The following is a 10,965-nucleotide window of genomic DNA, read 5'->3' as shown; positions in this document are numbered from 1 at the left end:
AGATCCGAGCGACCGCAGCACCTGCAGCAAAGCGCTGCGGCCAGGGCAGTGCGCTCTACTTACCCGGCCTCGCCTCAGCGCTGCAGGCATCCCGCCTCGCCCGGGCCCCCGCCACCGCCCCTGCGCCAGCCACGGGCTTGGCCTACGCGGCCCCCCACCACCAGCCAGGTGCCTCTGCAGGGTGAGGCGCCCGAAAACGGGCTGGGGGCGCCGACTCGGCCGGGAGGGGCAGTGCGAGGGGCCACCGTGAGGGAGAGGGACGGTCTACCTCAAGCCCCAGGGAAAACACCCCCGGAGAGTATTTTCGGCGCCCGGAGGGCAGCAGGGGCAGGCGCCCCCCCCCCCCGCGCTAGGGACGCGAGTACCCGGATGCAGCCGCCTCCCCGCCCTCCCACATGTGTGAGGCGGCCGTGACGGCGCCAGCGCGCGCGGCCTCCCCGCCCCCGCCCGCGGGCCAACCGCCGGGGCGCGCGCCCGAGGGCGGTCTCGGCCCCAGAGCTCGCGAGAGGACATGTCGGCGGCGGCCAGCGAGGGTGAGCGGGCGGCTGCGTGAGGGAGCGGGGGGCGGGCGGGCGGTCCGTGCCGCCGCTCGGCCGGGCTCGGCCACGCGGGGTTCCGCGGGGGAGCGAGCGGCACGTGACAGGCGGGGCGGCGGAGGCGCGTCCCCGGCGCGGTGGCAGCGGTGCCGCGCACGCGGGGGTCGGGCCGGCCGCCGCCGCGGCGGGGCCGGAGGGCGGTGAGCGGCAGCCGCCAGCCGGCCGCCGCCGCCGGGCCCGTGGGTAGCCCTGCGGCGCGGTCCCGCCCGCGCCAGCCAGAGCCATCTTCAGGCGGCTGAGGCGTGTGGGAGTGCACCTCGCCGCCCTGGCCCGGCGCCAGGAGGGGCGGCCCCCTGCCCACCCGCCGCGCTGTTGGGGGCTGGCAGCGGCGGACGCCCCCTGCCCGCCGGGCAGGGTAGGGTCCCCGCTGGGCCGGGGATGCGGTGGCGGCGGCGTCCCCTCAGCCCAGCCGCGCCTCCCCGGGGGCCTCCGGCGCCCCGCAGGGCCGCGCAAGTGGGGTCAGCACGGCGCGGGGGTGCTGGTGCCGGCGCCTCCGCACCGCGCTCTGCGATGCGGCCCCGCTGGGGCCCTGCCCGGCGCGGGCTCTGCCGTGCCTGCCCTGACAGACTTCCCTTCTGGTGCGCTGCGGTCACGGATTATTTATTATTATTATTATTATTATTTAGTAAGGCGCACAAACTCCTGAGTGAGGTGCCGGGCCTGTGGGGAGACAGGCGTAACTGCAGGGCCCAGCCTTAAATACGTGCATGGAAACGAGAGCTGTTCAGAGCAGTGAAGTCGAGACCTCTGGCCTTGATGCCCCAAATGGTGTAACTACAGCTTAGGTTCGCCTACCAGTTCAAAGAGCAGCTGCCCCTAGACCAGGGACTGTTAATAGTTGGGGTTTTTATTTGTGAAATACGTGGATTTAAGGTGGCGCTTGGCTGGTCAGCTTTGTATGGAAAATAACAGGTGTGTGTGCAGCACTTGTATGCACAGATCTGTAGCTCAGATGCACATAAATCGGTTAACGCTTGTGAGAGTGACATTCTTCAGAATGGAGGGAGCAAGATAGACAGCAGTGCTGCAGTGCTTTTCCTCTGTGCCAGCAAATACGTTTGCCTTTATTCTGTTCATATGCTTTTTGTATTGGTTTCTAAGTATGCAGTGCAGCTTGGTGCAGTTGAGAGAGAATACTGTCTTCATGGCTGCAGCAGGCAATATAGCTGAAATAAAAACTACAGGATTTACAATAAAGTGAATAATTTCTTTAATCGTGAAGTAAATATCACAAAATTATCTCTTCACGCTTATTGCACAAGCAGCACCATGAAATCTCCTAACTTTTCTGTCAATGTGTCTAAAAGGTTCAGGCTGACATAATCACCTTTTAAGAAAAGAGTCCAGCCTTCGCTGTACTGTGATTACAGCGAGTTCCACAGTTCTTGTTTATGGGAAGGTGATTATGCTTCCTAACATTATATCTTTCCCTTTATGATGGAAAAATGAATTAATTGATTTTTTAATTAATTGAAGTTTTCAGCAAAGGCACAGCTGGCATTTCATAAGATTATTAATGTTTGGCATTTTATCTAGTTCCTTCCTGCAATTTTCCTTACTGGGCAAATTATGATTTTGTGGTATAACTTGCATTTAAAACTTGACAGAATGCTGTCACCATTTATTAACATAATAATACCAGTTATTAAGAAAATAAAAACACATGGAAGCTGAAAATCCTTAGTACATTATTGGAAGTGCTGTACAATTTCCACGATTTGGCTGTGTTTGGAGAAATGTAGGAAACTGAACTTAATGATACAAGTGAGTTTTTGGGAGCAGTCATACACTAACATGAAAGTCACCTTAATGTTTACTGTTTTTAATCTGTGGGATTCTGTTGTATGAGTTGTTATAAATGAGCTTTAAAGATGAAGGTTAATACACAGATATTCAGACAAATTTAGCGTCCATATGCGTAAAATGTCCAATAAATTGGAGCCCTTTCTCATTAGCCTAGAAATCAAATCAGATAATGACATTATGGATTAATATGATATTGGATAAGGAATATACTTAGCTGTGGTTTTGGTTTGGTTTTTTTTAACCAGCGTTTAGGTTACTTGGTTAATTATTGGAAGAAAGAGGGAATACATTTTACTGTAGGCTGTTTCTTTTTTTAGGCCTTTTTGGTGTTTGCATCTTGTAACTTCTTCCTCATAAGTGGTTTGGTTTGGTTTTTTATGTGTTTAGTGTATAAGCTCTTTCACTGATTTGTATAGAAACCGTAACATAAGCTTCAGCATATGAGCATGCAAACCTTTAAGAGAGGAAAACCCCTATCTGTTAGAATTCATCTCTCAGAACAAAGGCAACATTGTGTGGCTGAGCAACGTATGGGACCTTTTAGGCTGATAACCTATGGGTTCAAAGCCAAAACTGGAAAACCTCATTAATGTTGTATGAAATGGCATTTAATAAATGCCAGCCTTAAAGGTAACTGGTGTGTGTGTGTTTAACTTTTCTAAATTTAGTATGCATTAGGTTTCCACTGACATAATCATATGTGTCTGTATATGCATATATGTACACACATACTTTAAAATACTCTAATAAATTAACATTGATGATGGAACAGATATGCTTGAATTGTCACAGCAAAAAGCCAGAATGTGGTTGTGAGCAGTTTCCTCTTCTTTTTCTATATAAAGTTTTCTTCATATGGGAATCTATAGAAAACTGAAATATTTTTCTGTTATTAAGGGAGGTTTTAGTGCTTAGGTACAATTGGCACTTAAACTGGCAAGTGTGAAGACATTCCAGCTCTAAGGAAATATGCAAGATAGACTTGAAGGAGTTAGGACTGGTCTTACATACTATAGTTGAGTTAAAAGGAGTGGGTGATGCACCTCTAGCACTATCATTCTTGCCAGAGGTAACTGGAAAGACAAATAATTAGTGTGTTAAGCGTTTGTGGAGTAATATGAAAGGTGCTAAACATGAGCTTGGAGCATATTGAAATTAGTTTACTCGAAGTACCTAATAAGGTACTTGAACATCACGTAACTGCAAAAACTGAGAAAGCGCAACTTGTATTCTTAAGGTTTTAATTTCTTCAGTGGAATAGAATATGTAATTTTTAAGAGAATCCTTGTGACATTTTTGTGATTTTTGTTTTTCTTATCTTTACTTTCCAATTAACCAGAAATGTGCTGAAACAGATGCTATAGAAGGAGGCTAGAGAAACAAGGTAAGTTCTATATCTTAAAACAATTAAACCTTTTTAAATACAGGTTTTTTTATAAAGCTGCTACTTTTTTAGGGAGCAGTGCCTCACTTTAAATTGTGCTGGTTTTATAATCCTGTTAAAATCAAACGTTTTCCAAGAGCTATGTTCTCATACAAGCAGGAATCTGAGGATATGTAGTACCTGTGTTACATAAGCTGTTACACAAGTTACTGTGATGCTTTTGCTTTGGCATTTGATACGAGTGGGTTTTAATCACCTCTTAAAATTTTGACTTAAATATTCTTATGTTGATTAAATAATATTTTCTCTTTTTTTGAAGGACGGTCATGCTTGCAAGCTTCACAGATTATGTTAGGCTTTCTCTAAATGTAATAGTTTTTATATTGGTAGGTAAAACTTCGGCCTATATAGAATTTTGTTTATTTTTAACAACAACTGCAGTGACTCAGGCTCATTAGCTCCAGAGCACTTAATGGCACAGCACTTCCAAAGTACCACCAAGTCCAATGTGTTGTGATTAAATAAGTCAAGTTATAGATGAGGAGACAAACTTCTTTCTCGAAGGGAGTAACCAAGGGTGTTTAATGGCTGCTGATAGAGTTGTTGGTTATTAGGAGGGGACTGGAGCAGCTTAGTAAAATAAGGAAGGAACTTGGGTTATGTGAACTAAAACATTCTTGTTTTGGAACTGCGTGTTCCTGATGTTCATCTGGTACTGAAATGGTGAAAATTTCAATCCTGCCCCCTCCCTCCTCATTTTTTGTATGGGGAAAAAGGGCTATGTCTTTGGGTGGGGGGTAGGAGAGGTTGCTTTATTTTCAGAATGACCGAGTTAGAGCATCGAGCTTAAAGCCTCCTTGATAATTTCTGCTGAGGCCCCTCTAAGATGAAGCAGAGCGTTGGCTCCACCTCTACAGAAAAAGACACTGCACACAACTTCCATGGATAAGCTCTGCTTCAGGGAATGGAAGAACAGCAAGATATACAAAACTTCCTGGATATACACATAAGGTGGTATGTATCTGGAGCATTGATGTATTCCAACAGACTCCAGAACTGTAGTGTTAGGCAAAAAATTAGCAACTGGAAATGCTGAAAGGTAGGAGAGCTTCCTTTAAGATGAAGGTAAGGTGTGTTTTAGGATTGCATTCAGGCTACATGAAGAAAAGCAGGAGTGATTAGAGTTGGCAAACCAGTTCACTTAATGTACTGGTTTAGTAAATCTGTAACTGTTGTTTCTTACTGGGATCTACTACATTTTTAGCAGCATGTCTAAAAAAGAGATCAACAACTGAAATTAAGCACATTTGCACTTGACAGCTTGACGTGAATGTTTCATGTTTGCTTCTTTAAATGAAACTGTTTTGTACTGCATTGAGCACAGTGAACCGGTACTGCTGGCATTGATTCTTAAGCATTTTTATCCTGAACCTGAAGTTCAAGAGCCTAAATTGCATAATATTAATATGGAATAAAACTTTTTCAAACTTTTTTTCTGTGGTAGCAATTGACAGCTGCTGTAAAACTACTCTTTGGGGTCGTTGAGGCTCTGTTAAAGCCACAGTCACAAAAATCTTCCATATCCTTCCATATCCTCCAAAGCAAATGCACATTACAGAATTTATTAGAGTCTTCAGATTACTGTTATTAAATCCAGAAGTTAATACAACAGTTTTGCACTTGTGCAATAAACTGAATCTGTGTGATGGTTGACTCAGTAGATAGTATTTTAAGATTTCACATTCGGGTCCTTGGCTAAAGCTTTTAATTAAATGTTTGAAAACTGGCTTAAACCTGGGCATGATGCCAAAAGCAACACAGCAAGAGGGAAGTCATAGTTAATCTCATTTTTGATCTTTACCCTGACTAGTGAAACACAAATGAACAAAACACTAAAAATAAGACAAAAAGATGAAACCCACTGGTTTTCTACCCTTCTCAAACTGTGAGAATACAAGACATCATCCTAAGTTATATCCCTGAAAACATGGACAATGCTATTTTTGTTTCTAATGTTAGAAGTATGCTGGTAGGCTAGGGAACAGTTGCTGAAAACTTGATTAAAAATTCTGTAGACATTAAATTTAGTTTGCCAGTCATTCTTCACTCTAAATGTGAAGGTAGCTCATAAAAATTCAGCAGAAAACCTCATTATAATAGAGTTTAAGTTGTTAGTGTGTTGCAGTAAGTTCTAGTTAATACCCATAAGTGGTTCTTCCATCTCATGAAGTGGGAAGTTTCTCAGTATTTCCTACACAAAAAAAACCCCAAACAAACCAACCGAAACCAAAAAGCGACCCAGAATTCCAGCTACTGATATTCTGTTTGATTGTGTTGCTGGCACAACCTTTTAATTTTGTTTGCCTTTTTTTAAAAATGAAAATGTATTGTTTAGTAAAGTTGTAATCCAGCAAAGTTTTAGACTTGTTTATGAGACTGGAAGGTTTGCACAAAGTTGAACACATGGTTAATGCTTTTTGGGATTTAGAACCACATGTTAGTAAAGCTTCAGGAAAGTAATAGTTGTGGTTTACACAGATTTCTTTGCTTACATTATGAACATCAATGTGGCGGATGTATTCCTTAGTGTACCGCACTGTTACAGATGCTATTTTGTTTACAGGTAATCTCTTTTACATTGGTAGGTATTCAGTGGAAACTGTGAATTATAGTCTTAGTGTTAAGATTAACTTAAATGTTAGTCTGAGAGAACATGTGATGATGCCATTAATGTAATTTTGTGTTTTAAAATGCTGTGTAAATTGTATCAATATTGCTGTATATTGTAGATTAGCCATCCTTCTCAGCACACTTCATTCTTGTGTGTAAGTGACTCTGGAAGTGTGAAAGCAAAGGAGTGTGTTTGTACTTTTGTATAGTCTTTCTTTGGTGGTAGTCAGGCAGACGAGGACATTGGAATGTGTATTTTGAACACGGAGCTTTCTGAATATACTGAGATTACTATACAGGAATTAACGGGATTTTTATGTTCATTATGGTTGGTCTGAATTTTAACACCTGTGTGTTATTTTAGGGGTTTTTGAATAGATTAATCTCTCAACTATTTTGGAGCATCTGTTTTTTCATTATGATATCATGTTATTTGGTAGGTTATTTTTTAGGATTTTCTCTTTAAAAATAAAATCTTAAAAATACCTTTCCATGGAAGATACAACTCAAGACAGGCAACCAGAAGAAATGCCTTAATGTTTTGCTCATGATTTTCAGTATGTAAGTTACACTCCTTGTACAACTATACTTCCTTTAAATATTCTTAGTTTATTTATAAGCGTTTTTTAAAGACTTGTGTAAACTGTGCGAATTGGGAAATAATTTTTAAAATCTTTTTGAATCAGCTGTTGATGCCATTTAATAGTGATGCATAAGGTTTTCTATTGATTCAAATCAATAAAATATTTTTTTTGGGTGGCAGTATGCTTGTTCACACATTCTTGTCTCATAGTTATACTCGTGCTTACTTTGCATCCAACCAAAGGAAATAAATTCATATACACTCCTAGTAAGAAAATTCTGAAAATTTGTACATTCAGACTCTCATTGATGTAGTATCGCTGTGCAGAAGCATTTGCTATTAAATTGAATACAAAATTATCAACAAAGCTTTGTGTTTGCATGCCAGTTCCTCATTTTTAAGTTTTTCACTATTACAGAGTGGAGGGTTTTTTTAGTAAAATTGCAGAATTTAATGCTTGTGCTCCAGAGGAGTAGATGGACTTGTACTGATTAATGTGTTTTTGCAAACCTTGAAGTTTTTCAGTTAAGTCCAAAACATAAATACAATTTGCAAGTAGTCAATGTGCTAATAATGCTTGCTATTGCCGAATACTAAGGAATTGCTTCAAAAGCAAAGTTGATCAGTTAACAGGTCCTTTGTTTAGGACTTGCCATTATTTCTTTAAAAATGTCCAATGTTTCTGTAGTTTGGCTTATACAGTTTAGGTAAATATTCAGAATAATCACAGCATCATCACACAACTGTGTATGAAGTTACAGGAATGACTAAAAACCTCGCTAATTTCTAGTTAATGTATTTAACACTGATTTCATTTGGAGTTACTGTACAGCAGAAAGATTTCAATATCTGGGTTGTGAGGGTAGTGCTCACTTGCTGTGTTTCTAGTAAAAATTTAAGAGAAGTTACTGCTTTATTATTTTTGCATTTGTATGTGTTACTTATAGTAATGCCTCTTTACATTAATGTCAAATAATACAGCAGCACTCAAATACTTTCACTTGGTGTAAGATAGTTTACTGAAGAAATTCTATCAGTTCCTGCAAAATATAAACCATCTTTGTGTTTATAGGAATTACAAATCTTCCAATGTGAATCAAGCTTTAAATAATTCACCTTACCTCTGTAGCCAATTTCAACCAACTTTCTTCGCTTCTGTGAATGACAGAGTGTAATTGGTGATTTCTTCTGAAATCAGAGATCAGCATGGTGAGGCAAACTGTTCTGGCTGGGGTAGATCCAAGTTGAGTGGTTAATGACTATCTCCTTTCTCTGCCAGATGTTCCACCCTTCCTCTCTTCTGCCAGCTTAACCATTTGATGCTTTTTTACCAGGTCCTGCAAAATATGCCTCATTTTAAAAGCTCATCACACAGAACTGGGAAAACAGAAAGGTGGAATCTCTGGGAAAGGGTGAAATGCAGATGGTAGCAGCCTACTTCAGTCAGTAGTTCATCTTTTTCTGCCCTGCAAAAGTTCTGGGCAGGGGCAAAGGTGGGCAGTATGGAGAGAAAGTAGAAATCTGAAATGGAGGATGGATAAAACTCTAAAAGTTAGTTTCCTTTTCTGCAGACTGAACAAGATCGAGAGTTGATGGGAGGCTCTTGAATATAAGCACGGTTCTAAATCTACTGTTTCACAGATATTTGGGGCAGTGATAGTAATAGGGCCAGAAGGTAGTCTGAAAGGTAGAATTCAGTAGCATCTCTTTGAGCCTGTGGGTTCTTGGCATCTGTATGTAGGCTTTTGATAGCCTAAGCCAAGCATTATGCTGGCTAGTTGAGGAATATGGTCAAGAAAAGAAAAGATATATTAAGAAAAGTTGATATACAGAGCATTTTTGACAGGTGAAGTGGGAGCTGGTATGAGAAGTGATTTAGTGATACATGGAGGAGAGAAAAAACCAGTGAATTCAGGAAGAAGAATCAAGAAGGAAAGCAGGTACTGGAATGATCTGGGGAAGAAATGAACTGTGATCTAGAACAGGCTGCCCAGAGCAGCTGTGGGTGCCCCGTCCCTGGCAGTGTCCAAGGCCAGGCTGGATGGGGCTTGCCAGCAACCTGCTGTAGTGGGAGGTGTCCCTCTGCCCATGGCAGGGAGGTTGAAACTGGATGATCTCTAAGGTCCCTTTGAACCCAAACCACTCTGTGATCCCATGAAAATAAGCCAAGGTAAAAAGACAAGCTAGGGCTGTAGTTATAATTACTATAACCAGGTAATGTTTAATGAATGTCTTGTTTTCATCAGATTATCATAGCTTTCCAGCAGTTTTGCAAAAATGCTATTAATGCTGTTCAAAAAATGTACCTTTGAGTAAAGAGTGGTATTGCTTAGATTTTTCAGCCTTTTTTACTGATTTCTTTATGATTAAATATATTGTATGCTTTAGTGTTAGTAAATGGATTTAACCAAAGTGTTTTGAAACATGCTTACCCTAAGAAATTACATTTGGTGGTTGTTAAATGATGGAAGTGTCTTACATATTAGAAGGAGTACTTAAGTATGTTTTCTGAAGACCAAAAATGTCTAGTATACAAAGAAAATTAAAATTATTATATAGGGGAAAATTCATGGCTTGAAGTATTTTTAGGTTCGTGAGTTTGTAAATTGATTGTTAATCTAGTTTTGATGTGTTCATGAAAAGAAATGTTCAGTAAGAGGTTTTTCATTAGCATTACACAGAAGGATATTAGGATAATGTATCAAAAATACTTCAGCCTGTGTTTTAAAGATTCTTTTTGGCTCACTGAAGTTTATGTTTACTTCACACTTGAAGTGTATTTTCCGCTGAGGGGAGAGAACTATTCAGCCACATAACTTACTGAAACATGATTAAGGTAATACAAGTTTTCTTTTGGTGGAACCTCTCATTCCAACCCTACCAAAGATTTTTGCCCGCTTAGGTTTGTTCTCCTGAAACCATTTCAATTCAGATTAGCCAAATCAGCCAAGGTAACTGTTCAGAATCTTGAAGCTGATAGAGCTCTCTGTGGATAAGGAGCGCCCATGCCAACAGCTGACCCAGCAGTGTGGACAGGACCATCATAACTAGAAATTGGGTGGTGAAAACCATCCGAGAGACTGGTAATATTGTCAGCCAGTACGATTGCAAGTGGACTTGGTGGTTCTAGCAGAAGTACCCTATGTTTAGTCAGTATGCCATTGGGCCAAATTAGTCAATAACTATAGTTCAATTTTTGTAAACATTTGAAGTAGATACTCTAGCGGTGACAGATGATCTATGTTGTATTAAGGAATAACCTTTAGTGAGAGTTGTTCAAGTTTTGTTATAATAAGGCAGTGTTGCTTAGAAGCTTTCTGTATTAGAATAGCAGACTTCAGTAATGGTGTTTAATGTTTTTTAATTCAGAAATACCTTGTTCTTTAAATTGCAGGGCAGGGGAAGAATAGGTACAAACACTCTTGGGTTCTGTTACACTCATCTATCAGAGTTAAATTGATTCTTCTTATTTTGTAAATTTCTACGTTACGTTTTCCTTAAAGATGATCTTTGGAAACTATTAGTCTTAACTGACTGAAGAAAATAATTCGTTGCAGTCAAGCTTTTTATTTTTTAAGTCTATGCAAGTGAAATACATATCTTTCAATACAGGAGGCCTTTTTTCCTGTTTATTAGCTTGCTGTTGAGTGGCTTTTGAGATTTTAAGTAGTTCTGAAGGGTGTTATGTTTCTTGATCAGCTTATTCTTGGTTACTGCCATTTCTGCATAAACAGAAGACTGTTCTGTCTCCTTTATAAACTGAGGGAGATGAGAATGAGAATTGTTTTGTATGGGGAAAGTTTAATGGCTTTTCTTCACTACAAGTTGCACTACAAAACAATCCCAAGGAATAGAGTTTAGAAGTGTTACAGCTGTTAAGTGTAGCAATTTGTGCAGAAATCTACTGTAAACAATTTTATGGTTAT

General features: G+C 40.8%; 1 protein-coding gene across 5 annotated transcripts in view; it reads left to right on the top strand.

Moving 5' to 3' along the window:
• Positions 1–405: 405 nt before the first annotated feature.
• The window catches only part of MRTFB (myocardin related transcription factor B), an 85,386-nt gene continuing 74,826 nt past the window's right edge, over positions 406–10,965 (top strand). For all 5 annotated transcript variants that reach the window (XR_008732157.1, XM_055709865.1, XM_055709869.1 and 2 more), the window contains exons 1-2: positions 406–533; positions 3,742–3,786. The gene's annotated coding sequence lies outside the window, so the exon portion shown is untranslated. The remainder of the gene's footprint in view (positions 534–3,741; positions 3,787–10,965) is intronic.

The sequence above is a fragment of the Falco cherrug genome, chromosome 4 (genome assembly GCF_023634085.1).
Source record: "Falco cherrug isolate bFalChe1 chromosome 4, bFalChe1.pri, whole genome shotgun sequence".
Taxonomy (NCBI): domain Eukaryota; kingdom Metazoa; phylum Chordata; class Aves; order Falconiformes; family Falconidae; genus Falco; species Falco cherrug.
This window is presented reverse-complemented; position numbering and strand designations above follow the sequence as displayed.